We start from the raw sequence: 24,972 nt of genomic DNA, 5'->3' as shown, positions 1-24,972 counted from the left end.
ATCATTGAGCTTCCTAGTTTTACTCAATTTGCTTTTCCACAATGCCAGGTCTCTTCACTTTTTAATGATGGTGAACATTAGGCTGTAATGGTTTTATAGCTTTGCAGTGACAAATTCTTTTCTCTTTTCTATCAGGAATTCACAACGCTTTCATAATTACCCTTAGTAATTTTTGGAGATCATCTAGATTTCTGAACACTGCTCTGTCTCTGTGATTCATTTCAGGAGTGATTTCAATGCCATTGTTTAAGAATATTGAAAAGCTATTGTGAGCCATTAAATGGAATTCATGTGACAGCTGCTCTGAGCTTTCACATTAAGTACTATATTTGTAACTGATTTCTTCTATGTTTTCAAAGTGGGAGATACTATATCAAAGGGATTAATCTCCCTGAGTTCAAACTAACACATTTATTCTCATATTTGAGTGAAATTTGCAGTATTGAGCTAAATGTTAATTTAACTTCAATGGATAGTTTGATGTAAGGACAGACTATGCCTGGGATGAGTGAGACAGCTGTGTTCAGATATACTGGACGCATGTCTCAGGAGGCAGCTGGCACTGGGCCCAAATTAGGTTACAGCCTGAAGGATGAAAATGCACAGATCATAACAAACATTGTCTGACAAATCTGATTTTCCTCAGGCATCTATACATAGTAATATGAATTCCATGGCTATGAAAGAGAACTGACAAAATGTCAGTATGAAAACTATCCTCAGACTAATCATAGTATACTAAGGTCTGAGCATGGTACATTTATAGCCTGATAATGCATCAGCAAAGACATGATAGTTAGCAGTTATATGACACAAACAAATACCCTTTCCTTGATGTCATCTTCCTGTTATCATCAATCCCCACTTCCAATTAAGATAATAATGAACATGATCTTAACATATGCTCCATTGTACCCAACCCACGTCAATCCCTAACAGCAATTATTTAGCACAGATCTCTTTTGAAGGTGGTGTGCCATGCCCATGAGAAAGGGAAAGTAATTATTATAAACCTTTTAGGACCTAATTATGTATGAGGCATGGTAGCATTTGCAACATTGAAAGACAGAATTGTTCCTTGGTGCTCACATAATTGCATCATCTGACATTGCTGTTAGTTGTTCTATACTCAAGCACTTTCGGGAAACAAATGGGGTAATAAAGAATCCTTTTCTCGCTGTAGTGATGGCCACAAAGGGACACACTACAAGGGACAGTGTGCATCTTTTACCTTTTAATCCTTGAAGGTAAGCACAGTCTAAGTAGCATATCAAATCTTTATTTTTTTTAAGTACGCTATATTATGTCTATTCTTGGGGCAGTGGTGGCTCAGACAGCTAAAGCTTGTAAGTTTGTTGATTGGAGGATCAGGGTTCAAGATCCTTGGGGAAGAACCCTTAACCTTACACCCACCACATACTACAAAGCCACAGCATAAAGTGGCTAACCCAAGCCCGGATAAATGGGAAGGTTGTGTCAGGAAGTGCATCCGGTGTGCCAAGTTAAATATATGGATTAGATCCGCTGTAGCAACCCCTTGATGAGGAAAAACATTCTATGTCCATTCTATGACCACCCCAGCAACAAGGCAATAAATTATTCCTGAGACTGAGACACTTAATCAAAATATCTACAACTATTATTATTTGAACCATCATGAGGTAGACAGGAATTATCCCGATTATTTCTGCGTGAATTGTAATTATAATAATTGGCCTCTCAAAGATGTGATTTGAAGTGAAGTGTGATAATAAGTTGGGGTGGCAAGGCTATATAGTCTCTAAAGAGAGACTCTTGACACAGTCCTTTGTAGTTTTTTTTTATTTTTTATTTTTTCTCTATGAAGACACATTGATTTATGATTTTACTATCTTTTTTTGCCATGTTTTATTTTATTTCTCGGAGGCTGCAGAGTGTAGCATCATCTAGCGTGCGCACTTCGCTTTATAAATCCTCTCCTCTCCTCTCCGTGTAGCCACGCCCCTCCTCTGGGTACCGGGCCCGCTCTGGACCAATAGGATGAGAGCAGCGCCGGGACGGAGGGGAATCCTGAGCGCGCGGAACATCACAAGCAGCGGCACAGAACAGACCTGCAGCGCGCGCTCTGCTTCTCTCATCGGATTTCTGTAACGCCGAAAAAGACGAGCCTGCTGCATACAGGAATATTGACTGCACCGTTCCCGGGACGAGGGGATTGCATGGCTATCCTCTGAACCCCAAAGTCAGGTAAGTGGTCTTCTTCAGCAGGATGCGCTCCTGAAACGAGTTCCGTTAACCGGTAGATCAGAGTTGTCCTCGCCAGCGCTGGATGATACTGTATGGAGTTCAGGTAGCCTGGCTTTCATGTGCATTGAGGTTATATATATATATATATATATATATATATATATATATATATATATATATATATATATATAACGTCGACAGTTTTCTTATGACCCATACAAGACCAAGCGATCTGTACTCCACACAATTCCGCTAAAACATTCTGGTGCGCATGTGTAGTAGAGGAGTGATCGCTCCGAAATCAGCCTGATACGGACCCTACTGTAAATCCAGACCGGATGTCTTTTTAATTATCATCACAGAAAAAAAGAATCAGTTTCCACACTCTCAAGCCTTTCTCATTTTTACAACATATTTATCACCTAACTATACATTTTTCCATTTCTCTGCTTATGTTTCAAAATCTAACAATCATATACAGTAAAAGCTAAATGTTTAGGTTATCAGCATTTTTTTTCCTTTTATCCAATGCACACTGCAATTGTACTGGGGTTAAATTAAAGGTGAATAGCCTATTCGTCCTACAGCGTGTCCATGACATAAGGGGAAATTACCAATTTTTGGTAAAAAAAAAAAAATCAGGATCTGGTTGGAATTTTATTTGTGAACACACACGGGCATGTCTCTCTCACTTGTGATGATCTTGTGTTATGCATGTACAGGTGATCGCACTTAAAATGTATTCTTTGAAAGTATATATATATTTTTTTTGTGCTGTATTTTTCTCTGCTACACCAAGGCCTTCATGTGCCCCCACAGGTATAAACCAAGCAGGCTTAAATGTGAGGATCTACTAATTCCCTGCCTTTCACCCCCCCAATCTCTAAAGCTCTCTTTCTCGCTGAGGCTTTTCTTTTCTTTGCTTCTTCTCTTTTTTCGTTCTCCATCTTTTTCTCTCTATGTGACACCTTCACTCCCTTTCTCCTTTACTACGCTTTTTTGCTTCTATGTTCCATTTTTGTCCTATATTCTATCACTGTCTTCCTTTTTCTTTCTATACCTCTGCATCTGTTCCCTTCTACTTTTATCTCTAGTGTTTTAAAGGTGTGACTAGACCATGCATAATTCTACAAATCACAGAAACATTTTAATTAACATGTTTGCTATTTAATAGATCTGGCTAGTTTTTTTTCTTTTCATGGTTCAGGAATTCCCTGGGTCAGAAATGAGCTTCACCCCCAGCATAAGCAGAGGCTGTTTAAATCAGTGTTTATTAATAAATAAATACATCAATAAATAAATGGAAGGATTTTTAAGGCACGTAAAATGTTTGCACTCAATTGGGGATGGTTATTGGGGAAAAGGTATTTGTGTTAATATTTTCATTGCAATTTCAATTTATTTGACTAAATGAAAGAACATAATAATTACAAACTGCTTTAAGTGTATGAAACATTGATATACATAATGCATTAACCTAGGAGTAAATAACATTTCGTAAACAAATAGAATGAAAGACTCAGGGTGACAGAGCAATAATGAGCATGGTTTATTTTTTATTATTTGCAAAATTAATAGAAGTTTGAAATAACAATATGTTGATAATGAAACACACTTCTAGCTGGAGTGAATCCCCTGTGAATACTATAGATTGAAATAATAATAGGTCTCCATCACAGCTACCTCTCAGAGCATTGTGCATGGGCCCATCACCACTTATCCCACAAAGTAGAACATCTCACTGGCTGCTCTAATTAGCTTTACCATCAAATTGAAAAGCAAATGAGACGAAAAAGTTTTTGACTATTGATGCATGAGCAACTTTTTCTGAAAGTCTAATCCAAATTACATCATCAACACAGGAAGCATTAAGTGAAACTTACCTCGAACAATTAGCTGTGGGATGCTGAGCAGGCTGTCACTGCTTATCACGTTAACAGCTGTGGCAGATGGCTGTAGTGAAACTCAAATCTAAAAGTACAGAATAGAAAACCGAGCTTAAAATAGTATTCAGCAAGTTTGACTAACGATTTGTAGAGTGCATGTGTGCAGATATACATGAAGAATTCCATAATTACATGGGCTTTTTACATGAGAACTACATGTAATGGAAGTTACACATTATAAAACATCCTAAGTGAATATGAACTGAAATAATTCTTGGACAATTCAAGCACCTTCAAGAAATGCATGCTATGCAATGTTTGAAAGGTTAAAAGAAAACGCTACTTTTTTTTATTTATTTTTTTTACAGTTATTTTGTTAATTATAACCAGATTTTAAAGTAACAATAGATACAGTAATAACCCCAGGTACATAAATTGTAAAATGTCAGCACTATATTTAGCTTTTTCTCTGGCTATTCTTGTTAACTCAATGCACCCAGGTGGCATTGGCATTCTCAATTCAATCATAGATCAACTGTTTATCATGATAAATTTAAATTATTATTGTCCTCAGTGATCGCCTATATGGATGAACCCACTCAAGGTTGAACCCAAAATGACACTTTTGAATCATGTTGTGAAAAAAAATCTGTTCAAGTGATGTCATGGTTGACATGACTCTTAGAGCATTTGCATACAAAATCAGGACTTTTTTTTTCCTTTTAGTCAACATGGGACTGTATGCCCAGTCAATCATCCAGATGAAGGAGTACAAACAGACCCTGACATTGAAAATGCTCAAACACACTATCTGAACACATTAGGTACAAAGGTAACCCAAAGGGAAAAAGGGGGTATTGTGCTAATAACGAACTGGAGAAATCACTTGTATTGCATGGGAATTTAAATGTCTTTTTCATCTTTCTGCATTTATTTTATTTTTTTTTAGATTTATGATAGCAACAAATCATATTTCTTCATATTCTGAATTGCATTTTATATGTGAAGCAGATAGAATGGCAGTGTGCAAAAAGACATTAATGTAAAGGCTTAGAGCTAAAATGCAGGGTATTTGTGCTCCTTTTTGTGGATCGGTTTCTGAAGTAGGGACTGGCCAGCATTCAGGATAAAACAGTTTTGCACCTTTGGGGTTGATCCCTTCTTTGGTAGTGTTTGAAAATGAAATGCTTATTGAATATCCCTTTGCATTTACACATTATGCAGGATTTATTTGTACCGTGCCCAGGAACGATTGCCCCATCACAATGGCACAGATGACATTGTGTTTAAACAGTGATTTATTTCCATGGTCAGGTATGATTTACTTAGATGCCTAATTCAATCCAGCCTGAGTACACTGTACTGTGCCTAAGACCACCCCTTATAGTGTATTTAGGCACGTTTCACGAGCACAGAACAATGGGTTCTCACTGATCAAGATGAACCAGACTTTGGGGTCAAGCAAAATCAGAAACAATAATGTGAAAACACCCATCTTTCCAGTTGCTTGCTACCAACTTTGGAAAAACTTTTATATCAAGTTGTGATGGCCATCTGTTCACATCTTTTAGACCATATAGTGTACCTTTATGTGTACAGTTCTTCTGGATTTGTGGAGCAGCACCATCTTTATTGTAATAGTATGTTAGCTGGATATTTTTAAATTCCAATGATGTTTTAAACAAGGAGATCAAATCAGTATTGGCCATTGCTCCGATCGATGTTTGTCATTTAGACTGAAATAGTGGTGCAAGAACAGGCTGCTCCTTTAGACAGTCTATATATTAAACGAATCAATAAATGACCCCACATGACCCGAGTTCCTGAAAAGACTTGGCAGTTTCAACTCTAGTAATGGCAAACAACAATGTCTAGGGTTAGCCTGATGCCTCGTGTCTGTTATTCATACAATGGCAAGTGACAATCTAATTCTTCCAGAGCCTGTGACCAGTTTAAACACTAAGGTGACATCAGTTTGTAAAGTGTTTTTATTAAGGTTCTAGAAATTGCTTTTTAGTTATCAGCATTAACAATCCCAGTGATCTGCAGCATTAAACTGGTATGTTTTCCAGTGATTAAATGTCCTTTGCTCTTGATGTAATGCTTATAATATATTTCAGGTAGTCATTAATCTTAAAGCCTTCTTTCAGGTCACAACTATAATGCACTTTCAAGTGTGCATCTTTAATGACATTGAACATTATTGGATAGCTTAATCGCTTGCTGCTTTGGTAGCTATACTCAGAGGTTAAGCATTTGTGTTGAGTGGAAGATCCAATTTTACTAAGACTGTCTTTGTGCCAGCCTGCAGAGTTACATGCTTTCCCATCTCTCTTTGATCACCTGAATACCCTGATGCAGGGCTCTCATCACTGTCCACCAGGGTGGGCTCAGTATTCAACTTTAGAGAATCAAAAGCACCCAGAGAGAGATTGAGAAAGTATTATATTGTCCCTGCATGTGTGACAGCTGTACAAAGTTGCAGATCACTGCACTGAGCAGCTGAGCCTCCAACGACAGTGTAGAGAAGGAACTTTTTTTTTTTTCCTAGCAGCCCATCAGTTCATTTTGTGCGGCGTCAGAGGACTATAATGAATAGTCAGGAGTATTTACGAAGTCTGGCAGTTTCATGCATCACTATTGGCATTATGCTTCAATGAAATCAAGGCTCCATAAGTGTTTGTCGAAGATATTCAAGCATCAACATTTCGGGCATTGATCATTGTTCATCATCCAACTTGGGGCATGGCTGGGGGAAAACAGCTTGCCATTCTGCATTGGAAAAAGTTTATCAGTTTAGAAGTAGTCTAAATAAATAAAAGAGAGGTTTGGCAGAACTCGCTCTCTTACTGGTATCTTTTACTGGTATCTTTACGCTTCATACATTGAAAGACCAGAAACCAGTCTCAGAAAATATTCCTTCTGTCTGTATGTCTGTCCAGCCAGTTTTGGCGTGATGCTTTGACAAAATTGTCTAGACAGAAGGAATATTTTACAGAATTTTATGACACTTTGGCAGTACATTAGAATTTGCCTAAAGTTAAACATGCACCATAAGTAAGTGAAATCAAAGGGTTTTTTTCAAGCTCCTGGAAAAAAATTAATTGTTTGTGGGTCGGGGAATACTGTACATGTAGTTGTTTGCAGTGTGGATACAGTTACACAGCAGTGCAAACACAGTCCAACAAATATTTTTTTTTTCCGGGAGCTTGTTCGTAAGTCGGAAGCCATGTGAACTCCAGACAATTTAGCTATTTGGGAGAGGAAAAATACTGATTTTGATGCAAGATTCAACAAAAATGTTGGGTGACTGGGCGACTGATACCAATCTTTAAATGGTATCAGTATGAAAAGCTGTTGTCTGGAAAATACGGCATATAAAATTTTTAATAAAATGCTCTTAACAGGTGCACAGTTTGTTTGAATACCTAGTGGATATTGCTAAGAGTGCTGAGACAACTTGCAGTGAAGTCGTGTCTTAGCTCTGACTCAGGTTATTAGTTTAATCTCAGTTTCATCTAAACTCACAGGATTCTTAAACCATTTAATGAGTTTTGTTTCCCCACTGGGCCATTTTGCTCCATCTGCCTTGATCAGTGCTTTTTATGACACAAAGGAATATGTAAGGATTCCAACTGTGAAAGGAATCAGATAAGAATAGGCTTACATGACAGTTGTTAAATTGCATTGAGTAAAATGAATTCTACAGTAATTAATTAATCAGACAAAGATTTTATTCAGATTGGCTCGGTCACTTTACTTTGCTGAAGAGGGGGTTTATCCTAAAACTTTAATTTTTTTAGTCTAAGCTGTCAATCAGATTAGTTGTATTATATATACCATGTATTCCTGGTATGTTCAGCATAACTATAAAATCCATTTCAAATATAAATAGTTAACAATAGCATGCACATGTTTTTTTATAGATATTAAATTATATAGATACATTACAAAGTGATAAAAACACTACTTCAGGATATTATATGATTAACACAGATGATTATATGATTGCCTGATAGTTGCAAACAACTTTATCTTTACTTAGATCATTCACACAAAATTAAAATACAATAAATTATATACTTCATTCTGTGATTTTTTATTTTTATTTTTCCAGCGGCAGATGTGTGACCTGAGGCAAAAAATAAAACATTAACTGCTGAAAATCATTTAATTTCTCCCCTCAATACCACTATTTTTTTTTTTTACCAGTGTCGAATACAATTTGAATACAATATAAGACATTCTGGTAAGATCAAAAAAAAAAAAAATTGCAGAAATGGTAAATTAAACATGAATAATGTAATCAAGTTCTGCCCTTGCCAGATTTGTTTGAATGAAAGTGACAGTTTATCATTTTGAGTGACATTTTAATTATGGACACATTTTAACAGTATTATTATTTATTACCGCATTTAACAATATTTGATCATTTCTGTATTTGCTATAAAAAAACAATATTATTTAATATACTCCAATATATTCCTAATGAAAACATGTAAGATTGCAGAATGTATTTGAAGCTAAAGACCTTTGGAAAGGCTTCAAAACACATTAAAGCTCTCAAAATGTTGTCATATCAAATTATATCAAGACTAAGTCCTCATACTTAAGAGGGACAAAGGTTTCACATAATCTAAAACCCATCCATTTATTATCTATACTGCTTATCCTGTGTAGTATCCCTTACTATGGGAGCAGGGGCGCAAGGCGAGGTGCACCCTAAATGGAGTGCCCACTCACTACAGGGCACATGTGCGCACACACACACAAACACAAACACACTCATACAATTGTACACTACAGGCAAATTGGAAATGCCAATCAGCCTACATTACATGTTTTTGGCCTGTGGATGGAAACCGGAGTACCTGGAGGACACCCACGAGGCACATAAAGAACATGCAACCTCCACGCACACAGAGAGGAGAGATTCGAACCCCAGACCATGGAGGTGCAAGGTGACAATGCTGACCACCAAGCCACCGTGCCTCCCAGAATCTAAATTCGTTTAAAAGCTTCTCCACTCCCATCATAATACCATCAAAAATCTGTGCTCTTTTTTTTTTCTTCAAAAACCTCTCATGTTTTTGAGAGCCTAAATTGTTTCCTGAAATAGCACACAGAATTCCATTTCCACCTGACCAATCGGTACTCTTGTCACTATTCTCCACACATGCTTTCAGGTTTATTTAAGTCCTGGGCTCTTTACAAATGAGAATAAGCTGCTTGTGATGTTCTTAACATTAGACATTTTTATGCATTAAAATATTAATCCACCCCAAAATAAATGCTAATGTATTTATAACTTCAAAGTGTGCAGAAAAGAGCAGTAAGAGTGTCGGAGCGAAACATTCTTGTTGTTACCATCAGTAGCTAATGATGCAAATCTCTTTTCAACTGAAGCATGACACAAGCTTGCCTAGAATAGCTGTATTTACAATACTTTGGAAGCAGTTTACTGACATTACTGACAAGCTGTTTTAATGCACCGATATGCATAGTATGCCACACTGGCCATGTGTTTGTCCATTTAGTTTGTCCATTCCGGACCACTGTGTGCTCTTGTGTGTAAAACGTCAGGATATTCACAGATAACAAATTATTCATTCGGATTAAATGATTAGGTTAAATTGTTGAATGAATAAGTGGCAGGATAATGATCAGCTAGAGAAAAGAGTGTGTTGCAGGGTGACTGACTTAAAAATGTGTTGAATATGTTGAATATGAGTACTCTGAGTGAAAAATGAACTGAATAAAAAAATTAAGTCATTAAGTGGTCATAGTTAATTGACTTGATTAAATACCAAGAGAAGAAGGCAAACTGGACTAACCAGTGAATTTGCTAGACAGTGGCTAGACACTAACTAGTTGCACTTGTAGGAGAAGAAACAGGTATGTTGGGTATGTTTGGAAAGCTGACATAGTAAGGTAGTATGGGAACACTGCCATTGGATTAGCCACCAAGTTAGCTGCTTGATGTCTGACTAGCGGCTAACTTTGTTAGTTAGCCTAATACATAAAAACTCCATGCAAGCGGAGTCCGAGGCGGAAATCGAACCCTTGACCCTGAAGTTAAAAGGCCACAGTGCTAACCACTAAGCCAATGTGCATCCTGTGGTTGAGCGCTAACTCTTTTTTTTTTTTTTTTTTTTTTTTCCCATAGAAGAGAATTCGGGATTGTTGAAAAAAGGCCTAACTGTAGCAAAAAGGATTAGGACTAATTGCCTGTGGCTTTTCATCTATAGTCTTTTATTCTCCTGTAAATCTGTGTAATTCTTTTCAATGATATATAAAACTGAATAGGGAGCGAGATAATCAGGAAACAGTGATCTGTGCATATATCTGAATTACTGATGTATCTGAATTCATTGTGAAGATAGCAGATGTGAGTGCATTCTGTTGTAAATAAAGATTTGCTGACATAACCTGATTTTGTGAGTAACAGCTAAGCTCCTGCTTCTACTTGGAGTTTCTTATGTTGCAAAAATGTTTTAAAAAGGACTTTTTTAGGCATGGGATGAAAAAAAAAGAAGAAAATGGAAATCAGATTCTTATTCTTATGTTCAAGTTTACAAGCTGTGGTCTTCTAATGTATCTAGTGTACATTAAATCTAGTGTAGTCTAGTGTATACATTAGTACTCAAGGTTTTATAACTTATTTATTCTTATATTAGATGGATTACAATTTTAAAACAAATGCTAAAATGTGTAATAAATAAGCATGTCTCCTTGATTGTAGCTGACCTGAGCTTACAAAGACCAATAGACTCAAGAAGAATCTTAATCATTATCAATCTTTATGAGCACAAAGACAGGTGTGCTGCTGAGCAGATGTTGTAACCGAATATGAGTACCTTGCTCATAAAGAACAGAACGGTATAAATACAGATTTATATTTATATACAGATTTATAATCTAATCTAATAACAAGGGTCACTGTACTGTATGGGGCATTTGTAATGTATTCAGTCATCATTAGTAACTATTACTAGAAATATCAGATAGTCACATGATCATAATCACTTGATACGTTTAGCAACTAATGTTGTAACCAATTTGTGTGAATTCTTCCAGAACCAGTTGTCCCCAATCTGAGTACTGCAACCATGGCTGTACCATCAGGGTGGGGGAAAAAAATCAATGTGAAAACCTGGTCATTTAGCACATTCATTCAGGTCGTCAGCTGACTTCATTTTATTGCCACATTACGGTGCTGAGCCTAGACCTGAGCAACTGAAGCAACCCCAGATCATAACACTGAGGCTGGTACAGTGGGCATGGATGATGGGTGCATAATTTCATGCCCTTCCCTTCTCACATTTGAATAGGGTCAATCTGGACACAACATACCACAAGACATAATGTCATTGCTCCAAAGAACAATCTTAATGCTCCCTAGCAAACTGTATACAGTTTTCCAAATTAGCCTCAGTATCAAGTGTTATCATCTTGTGAATGCTCTTACTTCTACTAGCAAACAAACTGTGATTTAGACAGTTTTTTTTAATTATTTATTTAAGATGTAACTTTACCAAATGTTTAAATGATTTGTTTTTCTAACCACATCAACGATACTTGGTGCTTCAGCACAATTCTTTCAGGTTTTAATAATGTGTTGGATGGTTCTAAATGATTCTTTCAGTAATGGTAACTTTTTTTTTTTTGCTTGATGCAGGCCAATTATTTGACCCTTCTGAAACAGAAACCTTTTTTTTCCCCAAAAACATTGCATATATGAATATTTGAAGCACTTATTAATGAATATTGAATATTAAACATGAATATTTGCACAAACCAAATACAGGTACAAGTTACTCTTCTACTTGATGTGCAAAGATGCTTAACATCATCTATGGTTGAATGCCTGCTGAATTCTGATCTGCTGCTCATACTCATGGCTCATTTATGACTACGGTTTCTTCACCGCATTAGCTTAACCAACTCGAGTGTCGGCCCTAATACGGTTCCTACAGCCAGAATCTGTTTGTTTCATGCTGATGGAGAGATCATAGAGCCCTTTTTTATGGTGAAACTATGAATTTACATACTGTGCTTGAGAGGAATGATCCATCCCTAAAACACCACATAAAACCACTTTCCTACTGACACTTGATAACCCTCATTGAACATCCTGCAATAAAAAGCCCATTTTGCATATTGTATATCAATAAATGCACTTTATTGAGTCTTTTACAGGGCTTAAGGAAGGAATTTTAAGCTTGGGGATATTTGCGGTTCCACTCAGTGACCATGAAGATGGCCTTGAACTGGGATGATCCGGGCAGTTTTTCTGTGATGGCTTATGCCCGCAGTTGTTCAATAGATTTAGAACTGAAATTGCCACAAACCGTTTTGTACTCAAGCCTCCATCAGTGAAAATGGACTCTCTATCAACTCAAACACCTTTGAGGTTATATAACTGAACTTTTAACCTCATAGCACACAGATACAGCAGGGATTGATTAATGGTTGCAATCTGGCAATCGATTACAGCCTGTCCAGGGTGTACCCCGCCTCGTGCCCTGAGTCTCCAGGGATAGACTCTAGGCTCCATGTGACCCTGGAACAGGACAAGGCAGTACAGTATAGACAATAGTGACGATGATGAGAGTACAGTATCTGGAAATCACCTAAATGAGGATGGGTTGAACCTGGTTCCTCTCGAGTTCCTCCTATTGTCATTGTTTTTCCCTGACACTGTCACCTCGTGGCTGATCTGTGACAAACTGATAGTTACAGCTAAGTTATACTTTTTTTTCTTACATATTTCAAATCCAGAATTTTCAATTTCTGTAATGCTCCTTTGTGACAATATCCATCGTTCAAAGTGCTGTATAAATAAAAATATTAAGCATTAAGTCGATACCTCTCATGGATGCAAATAATTTGACTCTAAAGAGATTCCTGAATATGAGCCAGAGCATTGTTGCTACACTTTCATTTTGTATTTAATAGGTAATATAGTTCAGCTGTGTCCGCGACCGACTGCTGCCTTGAAAGGCCAGTATTTGGCAACCTTGGTTTGAGCGACAAGCAGTTAATAATAATCATTTTTTCGATAGCCTGTTGCGAGGGTCTGTTGTGAATGCTAGCAGGAAAATTAATTTGCTTCTTCCAAAAAGCCTCTGAGCTCTGCTCTTAAGAGTATTAAAACAATAAACACCATGTTAACAATACAGGGCAAAAGTCTTGGGCAGTGGGAAAATTCTGTCTGAAACAGTTAGTCTTGAAATTTGTTTATTTGTCTGTAATACAAGCGTGTTCATATTTCTCAGCATCATTCCCCTGGTTTTAATTAGAGTTCCATCTTCACTGGCTCAAATTCATTCCCAGGCCATTACTGTACCCTCTCTGTGGTTTCCAGAAATCTCCTAACAAGCATCCAGGTGTTTCACACAAGTTTTTCTTGGATATATTAGTGCTGTATGAAATTAAAATAACACTGACCAAATATATGGCAAAATTTTCCATGTTCTGCATTTTACTGCATTTGGCCGTCACTCTGGCCTTTCTTTACTTTGTGCCTTCCACAGTACATGTTGTAGGGTTGAGGTTTCCCGGAAAAGCTTTTCAGGATTTTAACTCCTGTCGGATGGGTCAGGGGTTGAATGTTTTTGCATTAATTAAAAATTTTGATTATTTCAATGTTCCTTGTTTGTAAATATGCCAGTATTTATTCAATAATTGTCTTTACTTTAAGCTTGCATTGGTTCAATTTTAAACTATCCTTAATCATGCCAATTTTAAGATGGCTTGGGATGATTTGTCATTGGGTGTATTTTATCATGCAAACATGGCAACCCATCTGACAAGTTTAATGTTGATACTAAATTATTGATACTAAATTTGTCCACTACTCATCTTGTACGTCTGTGTCTAATTAAATTGAATAAAATGTGCTGGTTGTGAATATTGAACATGCAGGGATGAGTGTCTGTGTGGGTGTGTTCAAGTGAAACCCGGACTCCTGATGAAATTTCTTGTAAATGAAGGTGTAAAGCTGATTGGAATTTACAGAAGACTTCAAGCACGCTACCGAGATAAGATTCTTAGGCATGGTAAAATATTTGCATGATGCAAACATGTTATTGTCACATCTCTCGTACAGTCCTGACCTCGCTCCAAGCTATTTCTACCTGCTTGGGCAGTTAATGGAGTTCCTGGGAGGCCAGCATATCAGCAGTCACGATGACTTGAAGCAGGCAAGTCCGATCATGGCTCTGGCGTACTGAGAAATCTTTCTACATTTATGGTATCCAAGCATTAATGTAGCAGGAGATTATATAAAAAAAGAAAGTAGTTTTTACCCTTGACTGTGTTTTTATTATACTACACACGGGTTGACTTGAACACCCCTTGTGTATATGAGGTGTGAAGTGTTTTCTTTCTTTAGAGCTGTATGTGTGTATACAGCGATCAGCCATAAAATTAAAGCCACCTGTCCACTTGTGTACCAAAACAAAAACACAATTGTGTACTGCAATCAATTTAAGACTGTCTTTCTGTAAAATATTATGCCAAAATTTGGAAGGTGGCCAAAAAAAAATCTGCATTTTGCCAAACACATTGGAACATCTTCAAAAAACGGACTAAGGGGCCAGTACCGTTTACATAAATGTAAGACATAAACGGACAGAAGGGGATGATGTAATACACAAAGTGCTTAAATAAACTGTTGTAACTTTACTCATAAAAGCTAAAAGGTTGAGTTTCTGTCTGATGAACAGGCTCTCAGTTTGCATTCATCAAACCTCGCGGAATTACTAGACAGCAGCATGCTAAAAGTGTTCAGTGCTTAAAGTGTCTAGACTAAACTAAACTGGCTTAGTTTACATAGAATACTGTTTAAATATGATCAATATTTCTGAATGCATTTCTTGGGTTTCTGTCAGTATTATGGAGTGGTACAGCTGTACCCGGGTTAGTGCTTTCTTTCTACTGAATGTATCCTAAACATTTTATATCTTATGTTTAAATATGCATTATTCCTCTTCAAAATTTCATAGAGATAAAATGTCTATAATCACATAGAATTTTTAATTATTCATTAAACCTAGCTCAGTGGCTTGTTTAGGTGAAAAATAGAGGTCATTTTACTTGAATCTGTACTTCTGTTTCACATACGCGTTACAGTTGTGTGGTGTTAAGCATCATTGCCTAGTACCTCCAGGCTCTGGGTTTCGAAACCCATCTCTGTGTGCATGTAGTTTGTATGTACTTCCCGTGCTTGGTGGGTTTCCTCCGGGTACTCTGGTTACCTGAATACAGGATAAAGCGGTATAGACGATGAGTGAATGAGCTTTGGCCGGCTTTTGTAGTTCTAGAAAGAGGCTGAATTTCCTTCACATTAAGTCACCAGGACACTAGGAGTAATGGGCACTCTCATGTATTAGGAATCTTGATGAATTCCCTTTACTTCTATATGCTGAGCCACTGAGGTGGAGGAAAAACGCTTCTTGCATACCCAATCAAGCCCTACACTCTCTCTTCAGCCGTATGCAATAAGTGTGTAAGCTCAGCTGGTTGACCATCTACTGTACCGCCTGAGCACTCACATCAGCAGGATAAGAAAGTGGAGGGGTGACAGTAAAGTGACTAGAGAATGAGTGCACTGTAGAGGAAGCCTAACAAGCTCATCAACAGGCTTGTGCAGAGATGAATTAGAAAGAAATATGGCATGATGAAAGGACCAGAAGTGGTTAACTGTGGAGTGAACTATCCTCATTAGCATATATTATTTTACTTATTAATGAAGTGTTGCATGTGTGTTTTTCACCCAACTCTTATCTTCTGCCTTTGTAAATGGTCTGATACATCTCGTGCATTTAATGACTCGCAGCCGAGCTTCTTCACTGCTTAATTTCATTAAGATAATACATGCACTTATTAAGATGCATATCAAAACCTGAGTGATAAATGTTTATCTGATCCCCAAGAAGCCGCCATCACCACCACCGCACTTGTTATTAACGTTCTCTGTGAACAAACCCACACAAGATCAGCGAGCATTGTTTCTAATCCTTCTGATCTTTTGAGGTACAGTACAGTAGCCTCCGTGAACATCTTCATCTGAGCCACTTCTGTACAGCTGTTTCCAAGGAGAATTATTGGCAAGAAAGGAAACATTGAGAACAAAGAGAGAGAGATACAAGGGAGGAAAAAGGAGCGAGAGAGGGGGAATGATAGAGAGAGAAAAAGAGAGGCAGAGTGATTGCATCAGAGTCTCAGAACGAAGTGATGATTTTCGGGGTTGATGAATGGAGGATTGGAGTGAACAGGAGAGAGGGCATGCTGAGGAGATGGAAAAATGATAGGAACGAACAGACACAAAGTGTTCCTGTTTCAGTAACCCTGTACATTTAATTTCCTGTCTTTTCTCCTGATCTGCATGTCTCTTATCCAGGCCACGGCAGAAGCACATGACAGCCCAGAGATGAGTTTCTGTGTGTTTAAATAGATAATGTCAGGTCTGTGCTTGTTTGATGCTGAATTATTGAATAACACTTCAAAGAATTGTTGCGAGGCATCAACGGTGGTATTTGGCATTGAAATGTAATATTTGCTTTTGATATATGTTATGGCATTAAAATCTAACCACAGTAAATGTACCATTATGGAAGTAGTTTATCTTAGTTACAGATATTAATTCTTGAGGCTGGACCTTTTGTTTTTTTGGTCTTTTGTAGATTTTTGTTTCTGGGTCATTTAAATTAATTTCTTCGTTTGCTTCGGCTAGTGTGAACACAGTAATTGCACTTGGGTGCGGACCAAAACGTAGACCCTATTGAACATGCCAAAAAGAGATGGTCTCGATCCGAACCATCTGGAGAACTCTGGTGGGGTTCTTTTCCTGGTGAAGAAGCATACTGAACCAAAACAGGAACATTGTACACACCTGATGGATCTTCTGAAATATTCCCAGCTGATGAACATAATAGTTCACCAGGATTAAAGCCACAAGATAAAACATCCCCTCCTAATCCTGTATTGTCTTGATATGCTCCTTCAATGACTCCATGGCATTGACCGTAGCCGTGATTTGCATAAATGGTACAATGAACAGGAGGGCAGGGACCAACTAGAATAGGTTAAACTCATGATACATTGTAAAATTGTCTCTCTCATGTCGCAGAATCATGCACTAGTAACACAGGATGATTTTCTGTATTTTTACTTCCCGTGGCAGATACATCTGACCGATAAGCAGAGAAGACTTTCTCCTGTGGCTTAAAGTGATGTAGTTTGGTATCCTTGGAGTTTCCTCTGCGTAAAAACAGAAATCGAACTAAAAGGAAAATGCTACAAGTTTACAATGTCATTGTGTGTTTCAGACCAGAGGAAATGTAGTACGGCTTGAAAGCACCGTTTCTACAACCTTTTAAAGATGTAATAGAGATTTTCCTTCAGCGGAACTAAGAGGCCCAGACCTGTTCAGGCATAACAATGCCCATGTGCCCAAGCAGGGTCCATAAATAAATAGTTTGCCAAGTTTGGTTCGGAAGCATTGAGGTGTCCTGCACAGAGACTTGACCTCAACCTCAGTGAGCACCTATTGGATTAATCAAAATGCCAACTCCATTTCAGGCCGCCTTGTTCAACATTGGTGCTTAACCTCACTAACGCTCTTGTGGCTGAACAGGCAAATCCCCATAGCCATGCTCCCAAATCTGGCGGGAAGCCTTCCAAGAAGAATGGAGGCTGTTATACAGTATCAGCAAACCTAAGGGTGGGCATTTCTGTGTTAATGCCATGTCTTTGGAATGCTATGTTTAACAAGAACATATGGGTGTCATTCATTACAAATTGCCCATGGTGTGTTCTTTATTGTCCCAAGACATCTGGAGATTGTGTCAGCTTTAGTAGACATGGGTCAGCCCAGCAAGGAACCTAAGGCATCCAGAGAAGGCATCCAGAATCTGCTTCATTATGATTTTGATATACACATGCTGCTCCTGAGCTCCCAGTGATCCAGACCCCCACTCCGCGCCTGATAAATCATCCCTGTGCTGAACTGGACTCCATATTAACATTAGACAACTTCCAGTATATTGAACTTCCAGCAGGCTCACACACATGATGTCGTTATATAATTCTGTTATCCGAAATTAGGATGGGTTCCCTGTTGAGTCTGGTTCCTCTCACTATTGCCATCTCAGGGAGTTCTTCCCTGCCACCATCCCCGTTGCCCTTGTCTTGCTCATCAGGAACAATCTCATTATTATCTAAACACATTAGTTTTCAGTCATACAGACTTCTAGAAATGTTCTTTTCATTTTGTAAAGATGCTTTGAGACAATGACCATTGTTAAAAGTGATATATAAATAAAATTAAATTGAGTTGAACTTAATTGATTGGGTGTCCAAGTGTGTGTTATTTTAAATTGTAGATATGCTGTTGGTTGTAGTTGATTTTGCCTTTTTGACCCACTTGTTTGTGTACCTTTTAGTTTTTAAATGTGCTGGTGTACAACTAAGAATAGTGTATAACATTGACAGGGTGCAGCCTCCTATAAGAACTTGTTTATTTTTTACATTTATAGAAGTCTCGGGTGTCACTCTATAAATTCCCCACCTTGGGAGAATCTAGTGCTTATGGTGTTCTTTGTAACATGTCAAGATGCATCATTGTGTACTTTCTGCCATTCGCTCACAGTGTGTGCTCTGTCATGTTTTATTCCGTACATAGGAAACTAGACTACATGCAGAGAAGTGACACTAGACTACATGTAGAGAGGTTCTATGCCATTCTGTCATGCAGTATAGAGTATTTTGATGTATGCACTTTGGATAATCTAGTTTAAGCAAGTCTAGTTCTGTTTCGTTGGAATAAATTGAACCTAAAAACAGCAGTCGCCATCTATTTTATTTATTTTTTTGTATTTGACTCCACGCTCAATTAAATGCGCATTAATGCTGTATACGTTATGTAATATAGTCTTAATTGCATCTCACATTGCCATGGCAATACACAACAACTACTGTCTATTGCCGATATTATTATTTATGTATACTGTGCAACTCCGATTGTTGTTCTAGTAATGGCACCACACCAATCGTCCCACCAGGCCTATTAGGCTTCTATTGCTTAAAACGCTGAAAATCAAAAACCAACATGATCTTCCTGTTTTTGAGCGAAGAACCTGTCAGTACCACTATGTGTGACTACAGCAAAGTATGTCAGCCTGCTGCGTCGAGCTGCTCCATACATGATTAATCAGTAATAAACTCAATGGAGACTCTGTTTCAGGAAATTTGTGTTAGATAGGTAGTCTGTTCTGTGAAAAGATAAAGAGAGAGAAAGAGAGAGAGAGGAAGAGTGTGATGGAGAGGAGCATGGGATGGGGAGGGGAACTTTTAAGCAGTTTTGTCATCATACTAAATAATAATAATACAAAAAATCAAGTCAGTCACTTTGTTTTACTCCTATTCATAGATTTAGCTTTTTTTTGATGCTATTGTGCTTGCTTTTTACTCCGTCATTGCGTACTTTTTTTTTTTTTTATTGGACTTTCTAAGAGGAGGCCTATGGGGCAACTTTTGCTTGTTTTTGTGCTGCTGGACGTTGATCTTAGGTTACATTTGGTGAGTATTTGGCGCAGTGCTGAAGATAAAGTCTGTGATTTTAGAGATCTAACTGGGGAAAAAAAGTATGATGAATCCCCAGACCTCTATCTTATAATAATGGTAGGATGCAGAAATATCAATGCTTTCTTCGCAATCACACACATTCATAAGCGACACAAACCATATCTCTCGGCCTAGTAGATATGAGGAACACATTTTCTCCAAAGGCCGGTATTCTCTTGAATAATGCAGCGTATTTTGCAATGCCATCCTATTTTTTTCTTGCACTGCTCTGAATTTGGAACTTTATCTGTATGAATAATTTCCAGATGGATTTTAAAATTATGGTATTCACAATAGTCCGTGCTGTAAGAAATTTGTTTTCTTGGCATTTATTTGATAGGTTTTAAATGAAAAATTTGCTGCACAAGGTTTCTAAGGTAGGAAAGTCTCATAATTTAGACTGCTTTGACAGCATGCCTGCCAGCCTTCTGTAAGACTAACATTATTAAAATTAAGCTCTAAACATTGGTGTGCTAACATCTGCTGTTTTGGTTGCTTATTAATTAAGAAGGTATCTTGTGGTACATCACAGGGCTTTTACATGATTGCAAATTGCAAAAGACATACCGACATAAATCTAAGTGAGCAACTCCGTCCCTATACTGGCCTCCATCTACTGTAGGTGGACATAATGTAACAAAACAAAAGAGGTATGGTCTGCCATTTTTATTTATTTTTGTTTATTCATTTGTAATCATACCATGTGTTTCATATGCAAGCATGAATGTAAGTGTTTCTTATGATTGTTACAAGTATCCCGTGACCATCCAATAAGCATGCATTTACTTCTCTTACAACCGACATCAACATTAATTATCAATTTTTTGTCAGTGAACTTGTGACAGGATCAAGGGTATATTTATGCCTGTGGAGAACAATGGCTAGCATAGCTTGCGCCTTGCAGCACAATTCGCTGAAAAAAGTAAATGGTGGCCACAGTAGAACACCCAGTGCACTACAGCCTGTGGCACACTAGGGGACATAGGCCAAATTCCCCAGACCTCAAATCAGTCATGCAGTAGATAAACAAGTATGATTCATGGAGGCCCATCCAACAACCCACAGCTCCCAAAGAATCTGCCACTAACACATCCTAACAAATCCTGGATGGTCTTAATGTGAACGGCAATCAATTTGGCCCATGTCGGAAATAGCTACAGTAACAATATCTCATTACAATGGCACTACTACTACTACAACTACTACAAAAAGGTTTGAGAGACTTTGACAAGGGTCAGATTGTGCTGGCTAGGCGACCGGGCCAAAGCAACTCCAAAACTCTTGTGAGATGTTCCTGGACTGCAATGGTCAAGACCTACCAATAGTGGTCTAAAAAATTTAATTAAATTCTATATTGTATAGCTCTTTTAACAAGGGTGATTGTTACAAAGCAGTTTTAACGAAGTTTTCCCTGGGATTAATTGGTGGGAAAAACTCCCTGAGGTGACAATAGAAAGAAACCTTGACAGGACCCAGACACACCAGGGGAAACCATCGTGCTGTAGTACTCATAATACAAGGTACCGACAAGCAGCCTGCACCCTTTGATATTAGTAGTCATGGCAGGTACCTTGGTGCAAGACCATTTACAGCTTTAAAGGTCAGTAGTAGTATTTTAAAATCTATGTATAATTTCATTGAAGGCCAATTCATTGTGGAAAACATAGGGTGATGTTTTTTATATGTTCATGTGCTGGAGGTTGTTTATGCACCTAGTAGAACATCTAGAGAGAAAAGCATTAGATCCAAAATCCAACCTAGAGTGATATTATATTTCTTATCTTGCTAATATTTCTGAGATGAAGGAATACTATCCTAGTAATATTATGTATCTACATATTATCATAATGTTATGACTGATCAGTGAGTGAACACATATACCTTATTCCTCTCAGTTCATTTCTAAATTCCCTTTGTTTCAGTCTGTTTTGCAGCCTGTTTTTAATTATTTGTGCTGTCTTTTTTTTTTTTTCAACTTTTCTGCCTCACAGATTACAGTTAATTTAACAGTACTTGGAAAAATCACAGAATGAGGAAAACGTTAGGTTAATATCTCCAGAAATTATTTTCATGAAGTGTTTTTATCAACCAGTTCAGTGGACATAGTGATATTGCTTTGATAATAATTATAAGAGAATGGTTGATGATGTAACGGGTGCTGTGTGGGTTTTAGGGAAGGTGTATAGACAGAGGTGATCGTGGGGAAAGAGTCTTTTAATATATCAAACCAAACATAAACAGACATCTACTACACACACACTAACTAACCTAAACAAGAGTAACACTAAGACAGGGAGTAACACTAAGACAGGCTAAACATGAACTAACCGTAACAGGCTAAACATGAACTAACCGTAACAGGCTAAACATGAACTAACCGTAACAGGCTAAACATGAACTAACCGTAACAGGCTAAACATGGACTAAACGTAACAGGCTCAACATGGACTAAACGTAACAGGCTCAACATGGACTAACAACAGGCTAAACATGGACTTAACGTAACAGGCTCAACATGAACTAAACACAGGCTAAACATGGACTAAACACAGGCTATGAGATAACATGACAAACTAGGATGACTAAACAAAACTAAAACAAGAGCTACACAAACCAGGAGCTAGGGAAGTGGCATGACACCAAGAACATTGAAACATAACACCAATTTAACTCAACTGAAGTTAACACAACAGATGCCAGACAAAGGAAACTAAACTGAAAGACTTTTTATAACAAACGTAATTAGCTGCCCTCGGTTCAGGTGTGCTCCCATCACCTGACCGAGGTGCACTCTGGGAATTTTGGCCTTCACAGTCTTGACCACATGATAAATTCTAGCTAAAAAAATCGGGTTGTATTTAGTGTACATGTTTAACATTGGTTACCAGTTGTTTATACCAGTACATCACATTAGCATGTTAGCTGCAGCAGCTAGCAAATGGTAGCTCTATGACGCTTATGCGTTTGCAGGTAAACACTTCATTTACTGCCATGCTATCCACCTACACACACACAGGTTGGTGTATTTAAATGTATAATTGTGATATATTAGTAAAATCTGTTTTATGATTTAGAGATAATCTAAATAATCTTATTTTTAACCTTTTAAGGCCAATTTGCAGGCTATAACACAATTGTCAGATGGGTGTATGTGGTTGAGCGGAGACATAATCAGTATTCCAGAGAGGACAGAGTTTACATAGAGCTGTGTTGATGGCTGTGAACAATGTGTTATGCTATTCTGTCGAAGCTGAGCCAGTGATTATTTATAGATAAAATATTAATATTAAGAGATGCCCCGACCGATACAAGTACAGTATCAGGTATTTGTCCAACACTGCGCTAATCTACATGTACTCACCAATACCACTTCATGACAGACCTTTGTAGTCGCAAACGAAAAAACAACCACCATGAATGTGAACTGGAAAAACAGGAAAATTTTTAGATTGTTGTCTTTCCTCTAAACTTATTTTAACAAGTAAAAGGACGGTTAATTTGGTGAGCTACTGTAGCTTGCAGTGCATCCCTCTAGTCTGACTGTCTTGCTAATCTAGTTTAGCAGTACATCTCTTGGTCTGTCTGACTACACAAACAGGCAACCATGTTATAACCTTAAGCTTAAAAAAGCTAATCACGTTGTGCTTGGAAATTGTTTATATGCACATGAAATGAAACTCTCGTCCCTACATCGCAGAAACGGTGCTACCAAATCTGCCATTTTTAAAAATAGTTAAAACATTGACAAAAGTGCCAGAAAGATATCCTTTTTATATATGCGTAGAGTTTGAAGTATATATTATGTGGAACCTCCGATACCGAGGTATACGAGTAACGCGGTTTGCGAGTGTTCTGCAAGACGTGCAAAGATTTTCAATAAAGTTTGATAAACAAGTCTTGGTTTATGAGTACTAGGTATCATGTATCACAACTGAGCCAATGTTTTTTCTTTCTCTTGCGCTGCGGAATTATGGGTAATCATCTGCTCGGTCATAATGCACGTCTCTCACTGGTATAATCAACATCCTTGCACGTGTGTACTGTTTACTCTGACCATGTGTATGGGCGTAAAGCATCTTTTATTTTGCATATGTGTGTGTGTGTGTGCATGTACTGTTTATTATTAAAAAAAAAGAAGCAAAAAAAAAGTTTCATTAAAGAGGTTAAAGATCCATTTTCTTTCTCTCTGCCTCTCTGTACTACCTGCACTTTGTGTGCACGCGCGTCATTGGACACTGTGCCTCATTAGACGGCATGACCTTTTCCATTGCCCCAAAGTCCATTCTTTTTTCTTCCTAGCAAATTGAAGCCTTTATTCAATCTTTAATGTGTATTCATGGTAGAGGCAGAAATAGTTAAACCTTTGCTCTCTTTATGTCTTTCTGGTTGCTAATAATTTATCACTCTCAATCACATCATCAGCTGTTAAGCAGTGTGTCTTGCTGAGATGTTTATAGATAAGCCACCTCCTGATGAGCGCCCAAGGCATGGTTATATTTGTGAACATTACACATAACCTGTTTTCCTTCTGTGTAGAGCTTTAACGGATGTAAATCACATGGTTGTTATTTTCCTTCTGTAGCTATAAAATAAATAAAAATGCAAAACATTCACTAGTTTTTTCCATTACTGTTAATTACATTATTATGATGAGTTAAGAATACTGTATGTCTATTATACTGTTTTTGTAAAATCTTAAATACAAATGCACATAGCATGCAATGCAGCAAATACTAGCAAATTGCTGCATTGCATGCTAGCAAGTGAGGGGAAAAGTCTACAAAAAATCCTAGATGAGTGAAAATAATACCCAGTATGGTGCTTTTGATCACCTACTGATGCTCCTTGAGAAAGAGGGAAGGGAAAACATTAGATTTAGATTCAATTTAGATTTGATTCAATTTTATTGTCATTGTGCAGAGTACATGTACATAACCAATAAAATGCAGATAGCATCTAACCAGAAATGCATAAGTGGCCTACTTACAATAAATACATACAAAGTGTTACACAAACAGAAAAATAGAGGTAATAAAGTTATGGTATATATAGTGATGTACAGTATAAAGTAAATGCAACAAGGTGCACATAATGTACATAAGGGTGTCAGCCAAATGTTAATTTTATACCAAGTCCTGGTTTGTCTTGGACACCCTGTGAATTACTATGGCTTCTTTATTATAGTTAAAGAAGCATTTTATTATATTGTTTCAATGTATGAAGCACCTAA

General features: G+C 37.5%; 1 protein-coding gene across 1 annotated transcript in view; it reads left to right on the top strand.

Moving 5' to 3' along the window:
- Nucleotides 1–2,120: 2,120 nt before the first annotated feature.
- dlgap3 (discs, large (Drosophila) homolog-associated protein 3) overlaps nucleotides 2,121–24,972 on the top strand; it is a 195,680-nt gene continuing 172,828 nt past the window's right edge. The window contains exon 1 of the mRNA XM_053493174.1: nucleotides 2,121–2,226. The gene's annotated coding sequence lies outside the window, so the exon portion shown is untranslated. The remainder of the gene's footprint in view (nucleotides 2,227–24,972) is intronic.

This window comes from Clarias gariepinus, chromosome 3, assembly GCF_024256425.1.
Source record: "Clarias gariepinus isolate MV-2021 ecotype Netherlands chromosome 3, CGAR_prim_01v2, whole genome shotgun sequence".
NCBI lineage: Eukaryota > Metazoa > Chordata > Actinopteri > Siluriformes > Clariidae > Clarias > Clarias gariepinus.
The sequence above is the reverse complement of the archived record's forward strand: the minus strand, read 5'-3'. Positions and strand labels throughout refer to the sequence as shown.